The sequence below is a fragment of the Nipponia nippon genome, unplaced genomic scaffold, assembly GCF_047370975.1.
Source record: "Nipponia nippon isolate SJK-2023a ecotype South Korea unplaced genomic scaffold, ASM4737097v1 scaffold_2, whole genome shotgun sequence".
In the NCBI taxonomy this organism is placed as follows: Eukaryota; Metazoa; Chordata; class Aves; order Pelecaniformes; family Threskiornithidae; genus Nipponia; species Nipponia nippon.
In genome coordinates, this window is record NW_028262336.1 from 37,811,544 (window position 1) to 37,833,366 (window position 21,823).

A 21,823-nucleotide genomic window follows, 5' to 3' on the forward strand; every position below is an offset into this window, starting at 1 on the left:
GAGCACCAGCAGACTGCGCAGAGGACGCTGGGCAAAGCACTGCCCTCCGGGAGAGGCCTCTGCTTCCAGGCTCAAGCATTCAGCACAGCTGCACATCTGAGCCTCACCTCAGCTTCCACAGCCAGCAACCCCGTGCCTGTGTGGCAGAACAGGTCAATTTTGTTTGGGGAAGAAAGAAATCAAGCACCTTTCCAAAGGCCAGGAAAAAAACATCAGACATAGGCTCCTGGGTAAGTGCTAGATAAGAAGCAAATATGTACATATTACTCTGTTACAGGATAACATGTAAGAGCAAATACAAAGGATGGCATTTTAGCACACAATGATCAAGGAACATACATCATTTTCTAATACAGTTGACTTCTAGAACAGCTTTCATCCGAGTTTCTCAACATCATCTCCTCAAAAGCAACTGAAATACCCCAATATATACAGCCTGTCTCGTAAATTAGCTACTTAGAGAGTCTCAGAAAAAAGCAAATGCGAGGTGACAGGTGACAGTAGCAGACCTCAAAATACAATTTATTATTCATGAGCATTACCTAAGCCCTATCTAGGGACACAGACCTATTCTTCCTTTCTTTAAAGTTTTCTGGTTATACACAACTGAGGATATATGCCACAAAATCTACTTTGCAGCGTGGTAACAATATATGCCAGGATACTAGTCTATTCAACATGTAATAACAGAGCTTTCTAAAAATCATACGACTATGCCAAGAAAAAAAAATATTTATAGAATGACGTTCCTATCTTAACGGGATCTCACAGAAAATGTGATTTTTCATCATAAGTGCTGTACTGCAAAAAAGCTTAACTGCAGCAATACAAACTTTAGGTTGAAAGGTATCACAGATTTGTTTCATCTCGGATTCTGGGAACTGCCTTCTTAAAATCCTAATAAATACTGACTCATCACAAGGATTATAACGTGATTCTAGTCTAAAAATTCTACACTTGAATCTAACCTTCTACCCTATTCCTTTATTTCAATCAAAACGCCTTCTCATCTAGAAACACCTCCCCCAAAACTGTAACACTGACCTAATTCAGGAGTTACAATCTATACACATCCCCACACATTTATCATTTTCTTTCTTCTCTGTGCCTGGTATCTTTCAGGAAGGAGGAAATTATTTATATAACCAGAATAGAAAACTGGTGGTCCCAGCAATTTGCTCATTAACACTGACATGCACTAAAATTGAAATGTATTCAACGATTAATGAGAAACTTGTCATTAAGCTACTATTCAGTAGAGCAAGAAGTGTCTAACTTTCAATCTCTAAAAAATACCTGATAAGCAGCAATCAGAGAAAAGGTTATTTCAAATAGTTTCTATTACGAAGACAATTAATTTAGATTCCTTCTCCTAGTAAAGAAGCAAGCGTGCATGGGACTTAGTCAACTGCATCAGGCTCCAACAGATTTCAAAGCAATAAATTTCTAAGTGATACAAGTAAAAGACAGATTTTCAGTAATTGTTATGAACTAAAACTATTCTCATTGAAAAACAGGTTACTTCAAGTAACCTTTTTTGTTGATCTTTCCACATCATACATCTGAAATTAAGATGCTTGGCAGCTTAAGCTTCTGGAACATGGGGAACATCCATGCAAACGTACAATTCTATTTGCCCTCAATATCATATGACAAAATAAAAAGGGATGTCCTGAAACATACTTCAGCTCTTTCAGAATTTATTTTTTTTTAAAACTTCAAAGCTTAGCATTGAGACTAAGTGTAGCTAAGCTACATCTACTTAATGGTATGCGACTTCACTTCGTACAAGATGCTCCTACACCTACCATTCACATGAATTTAAGCAAGCACAGAAAGTGAACTTCCAAAAGAAAGCTTATTGTCAGGTCAAGGGCAAAGCAGGGACCACAACTCTCAACCCGGTAAATATGGTCTCAAAGGAGTCATCTAAATGCATTCAGATCTCCACGTACCAGCTACACAGCATTCTATGCTGAAGAGACGGTAGAGGAATGCTGCAGAAAATGCTAGTTTTAAGCACTGATGTTTCCTCCTCCTTGAGCAACAAATATGAATATTATCTGCACTGTATGACTTACAGGTGTGACAGCCTGATCCTACTGTCTTTCGCCCATACTTTAGAGCACCGGGGAACTTACGCAGAGGTCTGGTTGAAAATTTAAAGTTCTGAGGACATTCAAAGATTGAAGCCTTTATGTGAATGAGATTTGGGGAAAACAAAGTTCAACAACCTCAAAGACATGAAAATGCCATATTTACACCCTGTGTTAAGAGAACTAAAATACGCATATATGTGGCATAATTCAAGAACAGGGATAGAGAATGCAGTATTTCTCCCATCACTATTAAAAAAAAAAACCACGCCAAAACCAAAAAACAAACCCCAAACCACACAACTAGACATAGAAGGGTTAATGATACAAAGAGCATTTTTTTTTATTTAACATAGCTCTGTTACAGCAAAACCATGTGGATTATTTCATCTTAAAAAAAAAAAAAATTTCCAAACAGAAAACTGGACAGTAGTACTGTTTTCTCATGTAACCGGACTTGAGACATACTGATTGAAGAGCAGAATCTGACTACATTTAACTGTTTTCAGGTGTAACAGGTAGCCTAAGTTTATGGTTCTCAGACTCCCTTTTCAGGTGATTAGAAGTCAAGTCTCTCCTCGGGCTTCTCTGGCTAAAGCTGACCCCCTTCCATCAAAGGTGTATCAGTCGTGATATAAAATTCTCACTGAAATGCCAAGCTTGGAGCCCAAGAAATTCTAACCAAAGCAAACTGTGTTTAAGCTAAGGCTGAGAAGCCAGTATTTGGCCCCACACATCAAGGCAACAAAACCGACACATTCAAATCATACTAATTTCTTGTTTCCACATGGAATAATTTCCCAAAAGACTTAAAAAAAAAACAAGGAAATCCTTTACACCACTCAAAGGACTACCTTAATTCAAGGCAATAATTGATGAAGGTCAGGCCCTGCAAGGGAACTGGACAGCAGCAACAGGTATCTTTCTCTAAAAGACATTCACTTGCCAATAATGCTTGGGGCATTTAACGGTTAGATAGCGTACCACTGGTTACTTAAGGTACATGATGCTTTTTCCCCAGATAACGTAACAAGAGGTCAGGTCTTCAGATCATACACTTAGTTCCGGCTACCAAACATAAACGTCAATTTCAGTTCCTGTTCTGAAGGAGGAGTGTTTTGCTCATGGCACAGTAAAGAGCCAAGAATGCCAAACATACAGCACCAAGAAAGCAAGCAGTCAATGCCTTAGGTACAAAACCAGCAAGTGTTAGGACGATTAACCACGATCCCTTCAGTGAGCTGTGGCCTTGCTGCCATGCTTTTCTCTAGGCACACGTTTCAGGCTGCTGTCATGGACAGAGCGCTGAGCAAGACTGGGCCTCTCACCCAGTATGGCCATTCCTTCACACTCAGGAGTTTTCAGCGGGAGTGACACTGGTTCAACTGGTATGAAACTATATCCTTAATGATATTCAATATATCTCAGTGACAGAAGGAGGAGGGACGTAAAATCTACAGCCCCTGCAATTCTATTATTTAAATTCTTGTTTTAAACATTTCCAAGTGATTAAGAAACTATATTTGAGGCACTGGTAAGTAGCTAGGTTAAGTGGGGTTTTATGCTGGGAGATGAGAATTTTGGCCACTCCAGTAAAACAAACCAGACTTTCCAAGAACAGAATGAAGTCAAGCAAATTAAAAAAGCACCGGTAAATGCATGTACTATAACCTAAGAAAAGCAAACTTGGTAAGTTACTTCTATCTGGAAAATGCTAACATCTATTTTAAAAATTGGTGAAATGTTTTGATCTATGACTTTCACTTACTATGTAGCCCTTTTCTTGAATTCACAATGAAAATGCAAAGAAGTGGGCAAGGCTTCCTTTTACCTTGTATTAAAGAATGAGCTACAACAGGAAACAACCTCAAAACTAAAATCTAAAAAAAAAAATAATCAGATCCAAGAACTTTAGCATGCACATTTGTTTCAGACAGAGTCAGATTCAAGCTCATGCTGCTAAGCAACACAATGCTATACTTTTTTCCAATTATGCTACAGTTTATTTATGCAGGAGGCTACCCTTCTGCAACCCAAAAAATGTGTTCTTGGCAAAAAAGCCAGTTCGGATTGAGTTGATATTGTGGGTCCAACTGCAACCTCAGCCCTTTACAGGTAGCAGTAGAACACTATAAGCAAGGACAAATCATGATTTAATGTTTACATTTAAATAATGTTCTAGATTAAAAAGAATACACACATTTGCAGCTAATACTCTATCATCTATAGAGTAATTAATATTATATCATGTCTACTTATCACTACTTCAAGAAAATAGCATGTCTAAAGTTTGCACCAAAGACTAATTAATGTTCTTGGTTCCTTATTTCTGATTATTAAATCTGTAGTTTGGTCATGGCCATATCAAATACTTCAAGGTGTTCATCGAGTTCTAAAAGGCTTGTCATAGTTACACCTCTCCAAGCTATACAGCAAAGTTCACTGTCCAGAACACTTTAAGAACCCTGTTTGTTCCTTAAAACATTAATCCAAATGTTAATAATTGCAAGATGTTATGCTATTAGACTTTTTAAAAAAGATTTAATCTTACTTCATTTAAAAAAGGGATCATTAACTTTTCATGTTAGTTCATACTCAAATTGACTGCTCTGCCTTTGTGCTACAAAGAGAAGTATTATTGGATGCTCAGAAGTCAATGGGAAAAATCAAAATACATTCTCAGTATTACAGGTAGCAAAAAAAAATATAGGCTTAATTTCACTTAAGTAATGAAGGGCTTTTCTCAGCAAGACATGAATTTTTACAGCAAAGCACTAGGGAATAGAGGAAATTTAAAGATTTCTGAGCACTGAGGTATCTAATGGCTTCCTACTAGTTGCTGAAGCACACTATAAAAGGGGAACAAAGAGCTTTGTGAATGTACAAAATGGGATGTATTACAAAGTCTGAAAGACACCAACAGACCAGACACCTAAGTTTACACAGCAGCACTCATCTCCACATTTTCTCTGCATGAGGATGTGCACAATACAGCCTGCAATTCTTGCCAATTAATACTGTTCATAAGAGCAGACAGACGTAAACTATATTTCTGTACTGGCACTGAAAGTTTTCTTTTTTATTAGTTATAACAATATCTAGCAGTGGTTCAGAAAACAACTGGAGAGTGACAGCAACAGGTTCAGTTTCCTAGCAGAATGAGTCTCTAAAGACGTTTCAGGAGAACACAGAGGTTTGTATACCAATGCAGGCAGAAAACACCATCTCATTTTTCTTGCACTTAAACCAAAGTTAGTTTTGGGTAAACATATTGCAGTATATTAACAAAACAGAATGATGCATCCCAAAATAATTTTTTTTTCTTCATGCAATTCATTTGACACATGGTATCCAAATTTATTCTAATTGATTATCCGTATTTTTCAGCTAATATGTATTTCCTAGCACACACACAATCATCATTCACAATTAATACATTTGAAACATCCTAGCAACCACCATATAAATCATTAAATAAATGTTAAACATCTCAGCCTCTTCTGTCATGATATTAAGTAATACTTCTGCTCTGAATCTAAACACAAAAGATGCATCAATGTCATAACAAAAATCTCAGTTTCCAATATTTATAATGTAATACATTAAAACAACTTATGCTAACTATTTTAAAATCAGAAAACCCAGATGAGCCGCACTCAAGAGTTCTCTGATATGGTCAAGAATCCAAAGAAATCTACAGATATAACTTCCACTAGATCTTGAAAAACAGGATATAGTCCAACATAGCACAGAAAGGAAGGGGAAGAGGAATAGGGGGAATGGAGAGAAGAAATCAGACTACCACCTCTGGGCACAAACCCCTTTAGTGAAACTCATAGTCACTAATGCAACTTCCTACAGTGTAACAAATAAGATCAATTTAATACTTTTCTTTATCATAAACATGAAAGACGTTAGAGACTACCTGAATTTCTGTACTACATTTTTACATGCTTGTCTGATTGAGTTTACAGTAAACAAAAGAGATTGGGAAGAAAAAAATAATCTCCACTGCTTGAAACCAGAATTATTAACTCGATTTTAACCAACAGGGACAACTTTCCTAGCCAAATCCTTCACATATCAATTCTCAATCCCATACTATTCAATATTACCAATAACATAGACAAAACTATGACATTATTAATAAATTTTGCACATGGCACACAAACTAATGGGGTGATAAACAATGGGAACATGTCACAGAGTAATCTGGATCATCTGATAAGCTTGGCACAGTAAAATGTGCACTAACATAGGGAAGTGTCAGGTCATTCACCTAGGAAAAAAGGACATACAGAAAACTTTGTGTATCTTGGGAAACATGAGTAGAAGCATGATTATTCTAGAAAAGCAACTGCATGTGAACACCACAATTGCATGTTTGTAGCAAGAATACATCTCACAACTGTTGTCTTTTTAACAGGAGCACATAATTTTGGCCGCAGAACTGATAAGAAACTTGTGAATTACAGCCTTTTACATCTAGGAAAAAAAAAAAAGCAGCAACAAACATATCCACACACCAATTAACCGCCACAGCGAGACGAGAGTGCAACATGCTGAATCAAGTATCTGAACCCATTACAAGACTGGCCACAGGACAGAACACCAGAGACCATCCACTTCCAAGGCAGCCTAGTTGTTCTGGGGTTTCCAACTGCCATTTATCTTATTACCTTCCAGTAAGGGAATAAAGATGTCCTTTTAAGACTGCTATTTCTTGTCTCCTCAACTTTTGGGCCTGTCAAAGGAGGAAAAGAACTGAGAAGGCAGCAGGCAAGTACTATATGAACTATATTTGTAACTGACATTTTCTTTTCAAAAAAGCAATGATTGGCAATCAATCACGTAAACAAAATCAGAAAAAGCAGCAAGGACCTGCCTTTTCCTCACACCTTTTGAGAAGAGGTACACAATTTTCTACACATGACACAATATTTCCTTTTCAGTTCTGAAACCCAAAGTTATAAAGATATTAAGATATTATTTCATGCTAAGAGCTTTTAAGCAGTAGACTTCAAGAACAGAACCAATACATCTAAAATGCATGTTTTGCAAATCTTCGGCTAGTCATGCAAGAAAACATTTCTTGGCTGTTTGAAATCACACACAGAGCTAAGAAGACCAGCTGATACCACTACCAACTATACATAGCTACACTTTCAATTAAAAATAATGTCCATACACAGAAACCATCTTTAAACATAACTTTAAAAGCATAAATGATAAGGAGTAATATATTTGGTAACACTATTTTTCATAGCAAGCGAGAAGGGAGGAGGCTGAATGCATTCCCAGAACACGGGGTAACAATGAAGCAGTATTTCCATCCATTGCAATTCTCCCACTGAAAGGGGTTAGGAACTGATCTTCCAACATATGAGGAACTAAGTACCTAAGTGACATTGTTATGGTTTTGTGTTGGAAATTAAAGCAGACAGCAGATACAAAATAATAGACAAAATACAGAACTAAATGGGGAGGAAGGTCTAGGTTTAACAGGTTTGCAACAAAAGCAGTAATAGTAGGGTGTAAAAAAAATTACTACCAGCTATGCACAGGAAAGAATACTGGTAAGTCTTCAACAATAAAAAACAAAGCCAAAAAAACCACTCAGCAAAAGGCTCTTAAAAAGGATTTCAATCAGGCCAGAGAAAGAGCAGTAAACACCATTTTTACCAAAGTCTAGTTTTCTTCAAAGCAAGAACTCAGCAAGAAAGTCAATTCACACAACCCAAGAAGTGTACTAGCTACCAGGTAATGTTAAAACAAAAAAAATCAAATCTGATTTTGTTAACATGTAACCTGTTACACAACTCTGCTAACATAAGAAAATGGTCTATTACATTTATGGTTTTGTGTTGAGCAGTACCCATCTTTGAAGTACTAAAGCAAATTAAAACAAGGCCACAAATTTTGTTTGTAAAAAGCTGCCAGTCTCACTTCTGTTTCATCTTTGTGAGACGAATGTCATCAATACTATACTTCGCAGTACCTTAAGCCTACTTGATTCCGTCTGTGTTTGGACATTACATCATTTCACAGGGAAGACTGGGTTTTTTTAGTTTTGTTCAGATTTGCCATAAGAAGTCTGTAATACTCACATTCGGGTTGACAAAAATAAACAAATGTTGATGCATCTACACAGATTTTTCCTCCAAACTGCAAAATCCAGTTTCTTAACCACTTCAGAAGCTCCTTCAATTCCATCTTTAGGAACAGATACTCCTTTCTTACATCATCAAATCCTTAGACTTTTACCTTCATAAAAGCTTTGGGTTTTGTATCTGATATTGTGAGGGTAGCAGTGAAACCACTAATACATATCCAGAACCTTAGTTCTGCAACTTATGCAGGAATTTTTTATTGTTATTTTAGGTTGCATTAGATTCTACAATTTCTCTGTAAATCAGGTCCTGAGGTTAACTAGAGAAGAACATGAGTTTTGTAAATTCCAAAAAGCAGCCACAAAATATCCCAATTCTTTTTGGGAGTTGGGCTCAAACCCTTAATAATTGTTAAGAACCTTTATCCTCTAGCTCTGCTGACCTTTGAAACTTCCTTGGAAGCTGTGTTCTTTTTTTGCTGCAGGGCTCACAAAGAAATCTCAGATTTTTTTAGCACAATTTTGTAGGCAGGCTTGATGAAGCTAAAACTATCCACCTCCTCCTCCAATGAACAAAATGTTTAAGAACAGAATTATTTTTTCAGCTGTAAGGGACCTAGAGTGATCATCTAGTCCAACTGCCTAAGGATTACAGGTAACATTAACTGCAGACAAAAATCTAAAAACTTAATGAAAAAAGTTTAAACAAAAACGCTCCCTTTGAACAACTTCAATTCTTCCTGGGGAACAGAGCAAAAAAGGAAGTAACACTTTAATGTTCCATCCTTGGAAGACCCTGCCGAACCGTACAAATGTCCAAATCATCATTTCTCATGTTCAGTGGCATCCCTAGCCTTGGTTTCCCCCTGAGATACATAAATACATTGTGGCTTCTGTTATTTCTGATGAGGTTCGTACATTGTACCAGGTTACTGGTAGAAGCTGAATGGCTTTTGCTACCTTCATTCTTTCTCAAGTATTTGAAGGGCAGCATAATGGCATCTTCCAGGTTCATTCCACGTGGGGCTTTAAAACATGAAATTATTTATAGTATACTCCACTTAAGGCTTTGTGAAACTCAGCACTATAAATATTTGAAATGTTGTATAAAGCCATTCAGTCAATGAATTATGGATATTACTACAATGTTATTTCTACATTTTACTTGCACGCTACTCTTTGTTAAATCATGCTTATACACAGCACCTGACATATCACCATAGCGTGAAGTACCCAATGCCACTACCACAATTATACTGTAAAGCTTCTGTTAGAAAAGTGAAATTTAAAGTTAGCCTGCAAAAACCAGGCTAGCCCCTTCTGACTCCCTTCATGTTTTCTATGGAGAATTTAAGGGCTTCTCTAAACTATGTTAAACGTTACACTAAAGAAAATTATTATTTCATTAACTAATTAACTAATAATAATTATTATTATTAGTCTATACTCCTAATATTCTGTGACATTATCAACATATTACAGAAATTTTCCCTCAAAGTATAAAATTAACACAACCTACTCTTGGTTAACTGCAAAAATTAAAGCATGGTACAACATCTAAAACAGATATTAAGTTGGAAGCATTTTACATCCTTGAATCATGACAAAATTAACTTTGTGAAATACCTAGGTATTTTGAAATGCTTTAAATTCAAATAATCTAAGTATTCCCATTACTGTACTAGCTTTAATTCTCCCCCCCCCCCTTTTTTTTAAATTCTGCTTTTCATGTAACATTCGATCAGAAAGCACAAACTAAGCACAGGAACTCAAACACTACCATCATCATCATCATCATCATCAAGCATAATTTAAAATGTCTCAAATACAAAAGAAAGTGATATCAGCATTAAAATTCATGTTTCAATAAGCTTCTTCGTAACTGCTTAAAAAACTTAGCCAAACTTCCAACTAGTTTTCAATGTACCAACTGCCTAACTCAGCTTGGAGATTTTTGTACAGTTCCATGCTAGCTACCTGCAAGTAAACGTTTTGCCATTTCCTGTTGCCTTACAACCATTTCAGTCAGAAAACCCTTGCTCTGAAAAAATCAAGCTTGCACAAGCTCACTAGAGCTGTTATAAACTGATAGCTAATTTTTTTTTAAGACTGTCTGCCTTAAACGTGCTCCATTCCAAATAAACTCATACAAGCCATCTGCCTAAGCAGACTGTATGCTCAAGAAATCACCGAAAACGATCTCTCTGCTCCAGAGAACGTGTATAACAACTCCCCTTAAAAATCCTGGCCTCTCTGCAGGGAAATAAGAAGCGGCAACAAGAACAGCAGTTTTGTCTTCTGTCTTAATGTTCCTTCTGCCAACACAATGAAGGCTGTAGTTTGATATAAATGCAAGAAGGTAAATAGCAGAGGAAGTTGGATAGGAACAAGCAAGGAAGCCCCTAGAAAGTGTATTAAAAACAAAGCAGGGCTGGAAACAGGAGAATTATTTCCACTACACCCGCTCCCCCCCCAGAACCAAAAAGTGACTCCACTGTCCCAGAAACTTAATATTCCTTTATCTAGAAAACCTATCAAAAAGCATGTCATAACTTTCTTTACTGAGAAATGCAGGAGATAATGATCAACTACTACCACATCCTAAGGACTGAGGATGTGTTTAAAAACTCATTACAGCTCTGCCTGAAAACCAAAAAGTCATTCAAAAAAACCCAAAACAACCCACCACACCCCCGTCAAAAAAAAAAAAAAATCCAAAACACACATTACTACTAATCTCCCTGCACTGAAAATGGTTAACTGCTAAATCCCACAACACTCCTTGCTTAAAAGCACCTCCCTTCAGTACACAGAATGGACTATAAAGATACCAGTTTTCAGCTGAATCCAACAGTCCAAGACAGACAAGGGGAATACCTTAACTGTTCTTCTGGGAGACAGTGCTTAAACTAGCACAAAGTGACAGCGACAGAACTCTCATAAGGTAGTTTTGCCACCACAGCCTGTACATGGATCTTTTCTGCTTCCATCATTGGAATCTCAGTGAGAAACAGCAATCTTATTCCCCAGTAAAAGTATTACATCCTGATAAATTTTAGAACAGAAGTTTCATTGTATTTCTGCCTGTGGACAAGCCTTAGCTGAAGGTACAGCTTCACAGTCTGTTTGAAACCAGGTAAGTCTCCACTGTCACAAGAAGAGGAGGGTGATCTTGCTCGCTTTCATCCTAACCACCTTCTCGCCACTAGTATTAGCCCTTGCTTCACTACGTAGTCAGCCAGATCAAGAAGCCAATCTGGCTGAAAGGTAACTGGGGGAAAGGAATGAAAATAATTTTAGTTTTCAGATGCATCACATGCCAGATGAACACTAACAATGGCATGAGAAGCAGGAAGAGTACATAACCATGGACAGAACCAACTCTTTTAGTATCAGTGCAAATCTATCATGAAATACATGCTGAAAGAGAAGGAAAAAGGAAGGAAACAGAATATGGGTAATTATAGTTAGCACATATTTAGCTGTGATAGCAACCAAGGTTCACATACATTAGAGCAGAGATGAGTCTTGACAACACCGAAGTGTCATAAAGACCAAAATTTTTCTCAAGCATAATGGATATCGCAGGAAAATGCACACAAAGAAGGCTGTTTAGTATATGATAAATGGCAGGAATGTCAGTTCATGAACAGCACAAGTTCAGTCACGGAAGAAATATTAAGTAGCCAGAGCAAATAAGGCTAAGTGAGAGAAGTCTAAGAAGGTGAAGGCAAAAAACTGTCTTTGCCCTGGAAATTATGATAAAGCCCGTGGAATACTTAACAGATCACAGTGAGTCAGAAAAATTAACTTAGCAGTAACACTTTGAATAATCTGACCTCAAGTATATAAATCAGTGACAAAGCTACAGCAGGTAATGCAGATGATGTAAAACACAAAGGCTGGCAAAAAATTTACTTCTGCTGACAAAAAAAAAAAAAAAAAAGAAGCCAAAGTTATGAAACTGTAACAAGACTGCACGATTCAAATATCTGAAAATTCAGGTCAAAAAAAATGGAATTAGAGACAACAGAGTATAAGTAACTGAGTACAAAACAGCTGTATCCACTGTGACAGTCAACATCTTGGTACTTTTCAGCAGAAGAAATTTTCATATAACAAAATTTTGTGTCTGTGTGAGAGAGACAGAGAGAATATGCTTTCTAAATTTGTCAAAGGCTCAATTTGTCATTTTTCTCCTACATAATTCGGGATTTTCAGAGTAATCTGGTTTCCACTGTAATTTCATTTCCATCAAACTAAAGTTTGCTTCCATCAAACTAAATCCCCTGGGTAAACAGTAATCAGCTGAGGCACCAGGAAGAAAAATTGTCCATACCTTAGTTGTTGCAGAAGTTAAATGATGTTTTACAAGAAAATAAACAGAACTGCAGACATCAACGGGAAATCTCTGGGTTATAAGGCAGCTATATGGACCCCCCAAGAAGTTAATTCTGTCTGTGTCTTGTTCATATACATTGCTGGAGAAATCACAGATTTTTTCACGTTAACCTCTTCATCTTCCTCTCATTTTTCTGAGCGAGGGAGCACAACAGCGACTTAAGCCAACATAAACTGTGTCTGTAACACCTGAACATCTAACAAAACTCTGTTGGAAAGTTATGACAGGAGATACTTCTTAAGTTTACAGCCTCTGTGGCTCAGCAATAAAACAAAAGACCAACACAAGCCTTTTAATTTACAGAGTGATGCAAGAAATAATACGTGAATGCTTGGGAAATGTACAGGCTGAGAGTGAAAAGCACCTATCGAGTTTATTAACAGAGTAATAATTCTACTCAGCATGGGATTTAGACTGCTGTAACACAAGCATTTACAGAATGAATTCGAAAGATAAAATCCTGAACAACAATCCAATTCAATCCATCTTCCAGACGGAATGAGTCAAGGATCCAACGGGAGGAAGAGTTCATAACTGGGGGGGGGGGGGGGAGGAACCCCACTGGTTTAATGACAGGTTTCATTCTTGTATTTCCTCATTTTCCACTTTCATGTAAACTTAGAGGAATCTTCTTAAATTACCCATGGCTCAAGTGAAAATATCCCCCTTAAATGGTAAAATGCTTGAATAGATCATGACTTGTGCATTTTTTCCAAGGTTCTTTGCATCATTTGTTTTTCACCACACACAATTTTTAAGTAACTTCACTGAGCCATCTGATAATTCAACTGAAAAATGAATAATGGAAGCATTTTAAAAATCAAGCTTTTAGTTCTGCTGAGGAATCTGCTCTGAAATACTACAAACCCCAAGTCCTGATGAAATAATACATACTATAGCTGAGAAAAAAAAAACTCCTATCCAAACTCAATTTATGGTTTAACTTGGGGTGGGGGGGGAGAAACCAAACTTCTGACTTGCATTTGATAAAGCATCTGAGCAAAAATAAGGTACCTCAAACATCAACCTCATATTTACAAATTCTGCAAAGCAAAGAAAAAAACCAACTGATTATACACACCCTGTGACAAGCTGTTTTCTGTAAAGAAGGCACTTTCTTCCCAGCAAGAAAGTCTCTCCAAAGTATACACCTAACCTCACCAATTTTGGTGAAACAAAGTATTAGTTACCCAGAGGCACTAGCTACCCAGAAGTATAAGAGAGGGGGGAAAAAAAGTCCAAAGGAAGATATCCACTAAAACAATTGGGCACTCTGAATTCCTGAGTAACATTTTCAAGGAAAAATGGCATGAGAGAACACATAATGAATTAAACAGAAGATATTCAGGAAGGAAAAGAAAAAAAAGGTTAAACAATAGACGCTAATTTTATCAGATCAATAAAATCTCACCACAGCGTTTCCTTTGAAGTAGGCTAATAACACCAGACCAAACAGGCAGGTAGGAGCAAACTACAAAAATTTAAACTAAAAAAATCCTCATCTTTTATTAAGAGAAAACATCTCAAAAATCACAAGTATCTTCAGAGAAAACAAACACTTCCAGAGCTTGTGAAAGAAGCAAAGTTTTTTATACCTACTGTACCAGTCTACAGAAATGTACCCCAAAAATAATGTCTTCATAACTCCTATAGATGGAAAAAACTGTTGCAGCTGAACTGTTTAAACAGTTTAAACATCAAAATGGTTGTTAAGGCTTTCTCCCCCCGCCCCCCCATTTCTGGCACAGAAGTTCTGAGAAAAGAACTTAAATTCATCAAATAGACTAGAGAACCTGATTATGTTAGAGAGATACGGAATAAAGAATTCTAGTGGACAACTGACATTTAGAAGTTAAATGACATACAATGATAAACTCACATTTAAAGCAAAATTTTGCTGTTAGAATAATTGAAAGTAAAACTGAAGGCTTAGTTTTCATTGTGTGAACTACTACTATTTATCATACTTTCAGACCCGTGAAGAACCACAGTGGCTCATCAACACTGAAAACCTCTCAAACTGTATTTTAGGTGTAGTATACAGTAAGCACATACTTAAAAGCGTGAAGCAGCTCTCACAGGAGAGATTTTGATTCTCAACTGTTAGTCACTTGCTGCTGGTCTAGATAGTGTATACAACTTCTACAACATTCTTCTTCCTGTGCGATACTCGCACCTAATATAAAGGATATAAACAAAAAGCATATCAGGTATCAAGTACAATTTCAATTTTAGAAAAAAATGATCTTCCGATGTACCGACTAAGGATCAATCAACACAGTGCATTTGCATCTCCAAATCAAACTCTCATTTTGGCTACTACTTGCCAACAAGAAAACTAAACTAACAACATGTTGGTCATTCACTGTCCTCATCCAGTTGCCTCCAGGCACCATATCCAGAGTTGTTACTGATTCTAAACATTCATTCCATTTTCAGGAAAGTGATACAAAGAAAAAGGAAAATTCATGACAGGGTGCATAACCAAACCCTCCTTCATCTGGTCAAAAATCTTAGGATGGTACAGGTAAGTGAAAAACTTCAGTCATACACCTGCTAACCAGAGGCTGATACTGATCACATGGGGTTTTGTTCCATGGCTGAAGACACATTAGCTTACAGCAAGGTTTCACTACCGCTATGCTAACCTTGCTGCATCCATTGGCACTGACGAAAATGAAGCTTTTCATTTCACTTCAAAGCTTTTCATTTTATAAAAAAAATTCCCTTTTCCCAATCCTAAAACATGGAAGGAAAGGAAAAGGAATTAATGGTTTCTCAAATACCATACAGGGAATTCATGTTTCAAGTTACATCTTCACTAGTCACGTTACAAACTGTCAACCACAGCAATCTGGCTAAACTGATACAAGAATACAAACAGTAAGAATTTTCAGGCAATCTGGAGGTTATCGTCCTCTCTAATTACCAGAACTATCACGAAGAAACTCCGACACATCAAGAGAGCTATAAAGCACTTAAGAAATCTGATGTTACTATCTCACCTAGGGGAAAAAAGTCAGTACATCATCTTAAAAAAATGTCCCATTGTATCTGTGTGTGCACGCACGTGTGTGTATATATACACACAAACACACAATTATAAGCAGTCAGGAAAAGACCTGGGATTTTACGGTCCCACTGTGATTAATAAAGCACTGTCTGGAAGACAGGTCAAGGCATACGGAGGGCTGTGCAAAACTGGAGCCTGAAACTGTAGAACAAGTCACTGGAGTTTTCACCTTCAAGCTCCAGAGAATTTATGTTACCATTAAAAAAAAAAAATAAATAAAATGGAAATCCTCACAGCTAAAGGATTCAGAAAAATGCATTAAAAGGAAACGCTGGAAATCACCAAACAATTAACATTTTATTTCTAAATTAGAAATATACAAAGTCTAACATAAAATATAGTTTAAACTATAGTTTAAGCTTTTAGTTTATAAAAATTTTGGTCTTTCACCAATCTATTCACCTAAAAATTAAGCTAAGCAGATCCACCTTTCTTATTTAACTTTCAAATTCAGGGACTTGCTCTGTGGAAACTTATTCAAAAACACACTGAAGTACTTCATTGCTAAGACAGCAGAAAAATCAAACACCAAAAGATGCAAGGCTCATTTACTGAGATGCCAGTGTATTTTGACAACAATGTTCATTCTCATCTTACATTAGAAAAGTAAGAGACTTTTCTTCCCCTCATTGTCAATTTTCCTTTCTGAACAAGAAAACCAAAGTTCCACCCGCAGCCAATACAGGCCTGTCACCACCATCCCACACCGCAGTGCTAGCAAGGACACTCCCCTCCAACCCAAAAAGCCTGTCTGGTAACAGAGGGATCCTACCTGGCACACATCAATACTTTTTTTTACTGAACACATTCCTCAAAAATCTCCTTTTTCTTCTTTCACCATTTCAGAGCCTTATAGCTAAGACCACCCTAACACAAAACAATACCTTTTCCTCTTCCCACACCTAGTCCCACTGAAGCTAAAGAAAAGGTTAAGCGGCAATTCAGTGACTTAAGGATTGAAGCCTATGGAATTTATAATGTACATTTTTGTGTCATTCCATGTTGCCACTTAGCTGTTACAAAAAAGTGTTACTTGTCTTAAACAAAGGCTCTTCTATGGACAATTTTCTATTACTTGGGTTTGGGTATTTTACATGAAAGCTTAAAAAAAAGTTAGCCCTGAAACTCCCTCTATGTACTTTTTCATTATTTTGAAGTGCTCATTGGAATAACACTTCTGTTAAAAAAAAAAATACTAGGGAAGTCTTTCACAGTTTATAGCAGAGAGAAGAGGACATAAGCAAACATTAAGGAGTCACATGTTGGTGTCTTGCTTCAACATATGCTTGAATCTCAGCTTAAAAAAATAAATTTGGAAAAAGGGTTTCTTCTGTGAGAGTTCTCCATTCACAGATGTACATCTTTAAGGAATGATGCAATGTGGAATTCCCCTCTTAGGAGTGAATTCATGGCTAAACGCTAACTACCAAACAGTATGATTTGCCAAGATGTCCATGCAACGATCTGTATGCAAGAAAATCACATTTTTCTGTTGGAGGTTACATGTGTAAGGAAAACTAAATCACAGAACAGGGTTACATACTGTTTTTGTAAGCAGATCAAGGATGCTACAAATAAAAGTTTCCCACAACATTCCTGATAGCTATCCATATATCCTATATATGCTATCCACAATAACATATATCCTGATAGCTGCTAAAGCAGCCTTCATTTTAACTTCATAAAAAAAGTTGAAAATACTAGCATTCAAAAAATGACCAGATTTTAAATCTACATCCCATGGATCTCTTTTGGAGGTGTACTAACACAAAGAAGTTAACCAGAACCAAGTAATCATTCTTACAGTTAATACTAACTAATCCTTTAAGAAAATCATACACCAGTAATGTTTCCTTTAGAAAGCAAGCCTGTGAACATACATGTATTCAAATAGGTTTTATTCCCAGCATTTTATTTGAAAACACGGCAACAGCTGGCAACTAAAAAGCTTTGATATCAAGCAGACTGAATTCAACTCTCAAATAAAATGAGTACCTAATGGCTTCTTATAAAACGAAGCAAATATCAGAAAATTCACAACAGAAAATGCAAAAGGAACTGACTGTGCTGTTAAGCTCCCTTAAGCAAAAAAAAAAAAAAAAAAAAAAAAAAAAAGGCAAAAAGATTTTACACTAAGTCACAACTGGCTACTTTAAGACTTTATTTACTTTCCTCCTCTCCTCTATTGTGGGGAAAGTTATTAACAGCTCTCCTGTAACCTTACCAACACTCAGTATTTTAAATGATTTTACCAAACCAGATCTACAGAAAGTCCTCAAAGCACCAGTGGGCTCAAGCGGACACTGAAATGCAGTAGTTGACATTTTGAGGGTGCAAAGTCATGACAGAATGGCTTTCTGCCACTGTCTATTCAACACTCTAAACAAGAAGATGTAAATCAAAAAATGGTTCTGTCATGAAGTGCAGAGGGAACCTCTGTTAACTATATTCTCAAGTCATGCTACAGCCTTATGCATAACAGAGACAGCCAATATAACATGACTGTTTCAAAAAGATCTCAACTCATTACAAAACCGTAATTCATTGTAACAGTGTGAGAACCTTAAAATGTTCCTACATTAATAAGACAACAAAAACTAGATTTAATAATATGAAAAATGTCACTGCATTTTTCTAACACATGAATCCAATGTAGCTCAGACTTCCTAGGTAGAAAAATTCAAGTCTCACTGCATGCAAGCATATGCTTATGAAAGACCTTCTTTCCACCCCTTGCCTCTGCTATGGAAAGACTCTTTTAACGACCATTCTACAATACAAAGGTTTACCGAACTGCTCTTCCTAAACATAACCAACTGCTTGGCAAGACAGCTAAGCAATTGACATTCGTCACTACTGCGTATTGCAGAATAAGAATCTCTTAAGAAAAATCAACAAAATGCATATTGTGGCAAATGTTCTACACTGATGGTAAAGGGCTGGTATAGCAGTACAGCTTAATTTTTAATTCTTTTTCCACTAGGTTTGTGTCAGGGAGTCAGTATGCATAACAAAGCTCAGTTATGTTAAAAAAAAAAAAAAAGTTATGTATTTATGTACCACAAACTTCATGTATGATATAACACAAGTCTACAGCAACAGCACACAGCATTGCTAGCTTTGCAAAAGGCAAGGTACTACAACAAAAGATAGACATTATCAAGCTGCGTTCCCAAAACATACCCTCAAGTACAGCTTTAAATTTTGAACTCTGATTTTAAACAAGGGCGATATGGATAATAAAACTGGATGCAGCTACACAGAGTTTCAAGAGGAGACGCATCCAGGTTATAAGAAAAACTTCAGATACCTGAACAAAAGAAACCATGTCCACATGTTCAGATTAATACTAATGCTAACATCCAGGAAGCAATTTTCTAAAGGACACAACAGCATTCACATGTACAGCTTTTCAAGTGAACACAAAACCCAGCAAAGTTTCTTACACCTTCAGACAACCACTTCACACTGGTCTCTGCAAGTCCTGGATAAGGAAGACTACCGGTTCGATTAAACAATGTTTGTGATCACAAGAAAAAGACTTAAAGTAAGTGTAATAGTTGGGGGGGGGGGGGTGCGGGGTTTGACTTGTTTTTAAAAAAATAAACAAACCATGCCTTAAGTGAAAAACAGTACAGGGCACCTTTGATTCATCTACTTCACAGATGAGGCTATCCTGCTCAGGATGTTTTCAAAATATACCTACAGTTTTTAGATCTCTTAGGATATATAAAAGAGTATTTCTGAGGGGAAAAAAAAAAGTATATATACTCAGAGTACTGCCTAACTCAAAAGTGCTTGCCATTCAAGTACCTGAAGTAAGTTCTGAACTGATTTCTAAACTGGAGCAGGAAGGACACAAATATTTCCCATGGAACTTAATATATTTTTAATACACACCTGACAGAAACATAACTTTAAAGCCATTTAAAAGTAATTTGTTCAAACTAAAAAAGAACTGAATTCTTATCCATTTTTACCCAAAGTTTTATTCATATTGAAAAGTCCTAAACTAATTTCAATTTTAAATGTAAGATGTCTTGAAACAAAGGTATTACAGGTACCTCTGCTTTCTTAAAAGTCTATTTAATTTTGTTGACTAGACACTAATACACTATTTTTGTTTATCCCGAGTCTCACTTGTAAGAATTCCAGAATATTAATAAAATGCATAAACCTAGAAGCATGCATTTAGAACAGAGTAGTTGCACCAGTCTATTTCTGAGTACAAATGCACCATCATGTGGGAAATAAAATGTTTATGTAAGGATGACAATGTTCCACAGATACAGAAAGAGTAAACAGTTTTGCTACCACTATCCTTATTGATTACCACCTCCAAATGTAGTCTTCCTGTCAATTCAATGGGCAGAAGTATCACCACAAGGGCAAATTCTGCAAGACATGAAGCAGCAGCCTGGAAAGATTAAGACAGAGGCTACCCAAAAGAAATACTATTAAGAAAACCTACATGAAAGAGAAGTACAAAAGATATCGGAGAGAGAGAAAAAAGTTACTATGATACAATCTTATATTTATTTTTAGCTGGATTTCCCCCTGTCCTATCCCCCCACAAAAAAACATGCTGATACTTGAGTTTCTTCCACTGCAGCTTTATAATTATGTTTGTGTTTTTCATTCAAAGCTATCATTAAGCATCACTGTTGTCCAGGCTATTGTAACAGAATAATCAATACATGTATTTTATACGCTTCCCCAAAATTCTTGATATTAGCTACTGTACTTTGTTGGTTCAAAGAATAAACATTACTTCAACTCAAACAATCAAAAGCATTATTTTAAAAAAAAAAAAAAAAAAAAAAACAAACACCAAAACCCAAGCAAACAAAGAAGAAAAAAATCCCAAAAGCCTCATGTATCACTTGGGTTTTGCTGAAATAAACATGTTACTTGATCAGGAACATTTATGGTGAGGAGTTCTGCCAATTTCTCGAAGTAAAACCTTAAAATATCAAGAATAAAGTTAGCTGCCTACAGATCTCAGTCACCCCTAAATCTTTCTTACTAGAGACACCATTTCACTTCCATAATCAATAAAGGTCAATCCTCCAAACACCCATCAATAGTCCCTTCCTAAACATAGCAATTTTAATAACCATTTGTCAGGCATTGGAGAAGCCTGCTGAAAAACACAGGTTACCTAGTCCGTCTGTCCTAACAAGTGTTGCCACTAGTATACTTAACACTGCATATTAATATCTAAATTCAACAACTTTTTAAAAATACAGGTCCCAGTTCTGCAACTAGGTCAGCAAAAGTGGGCCTTGTGCTAGCTTTGAGCCTGTGACTTCAGAGGGTCTTCGGGCCGATATAAACGTCCAGTGATACGAATACAACTGCAGAAATCTGAATATAAATCAAGTTGTACAGACAACATGAAGACAGTTGAGACAGACACAATATGTCTACAGTGAGCCTGGAAGTCCTTTGAACATTTAATTAGAAAAATTCTTTTTCTGAAAGACTTTTTTTTTCCCTGTGCTGTTGTGTGTTATTGTAACATCTTCAAAAGAGTTAACTGGACTTCCGAGGGAGCAACCTGAAAACGAAATATGGCATCTTAAAAACCACCTCAACATTTTTGGATGCTTCTATGAGAACAAAATCACTTAAGAACCAAATAAATAATTTTCAAAGGCTATTCTCTCCGTGTACAAACAATGCCGCACAAAGTGGGACAGCACACGTTAATAGAGTGACTACCAACACACACAAAAAAAAAAAAACCACGACCCATCCAACTGGTGAAATCCTCTGTTTTCTTGGGGACAATAAGAGAATAACCGCGGCCGAACTGCACACAACTACGAGGAGAGAGGGTTATATCGCCCAAAATAAATCGCAACAGACAAGCCCCAAGACGTAACTTTGAGGAGAAGCGGCAGGGTGAACTAGAGGAAGAAGATGCAAAAAGCCACAAACATTTTTTGGGCATCGAAATAGGGTTGCTGGAAGCCGAGACCAGAGGAGTGGCCTACGCGTTAATAATGTTTACAGCGGGCGTGAAGGAGCTGGTGCTGGCGGTTTTCATTGAGCCCGTAGGAAAGGCGCCTCGGCAGGGCCTTACTTCCAGGCGTCGCCCGGGCCTACACGGCTCCAATCACTCCACCTCAGTAATGGCG

The 21,823-nt window shown here is 36.8% G+C and overlaps 1 protein-coding gene across 4 annotated transcripts in view; it reads right to left on the reverse strand.

The window, feature by feature from the left end:
- USP9X (ubiquitin specific peptidase 9 X-linked) overlaps positions 1 to 21,823 on the reverse strand; it is a 109,460-nt gene that overhangs the window by 86,232 nt on the left and 1,405 nt on the right. The gene's annotated exons all lie outside the window — the stretch shown is intronic.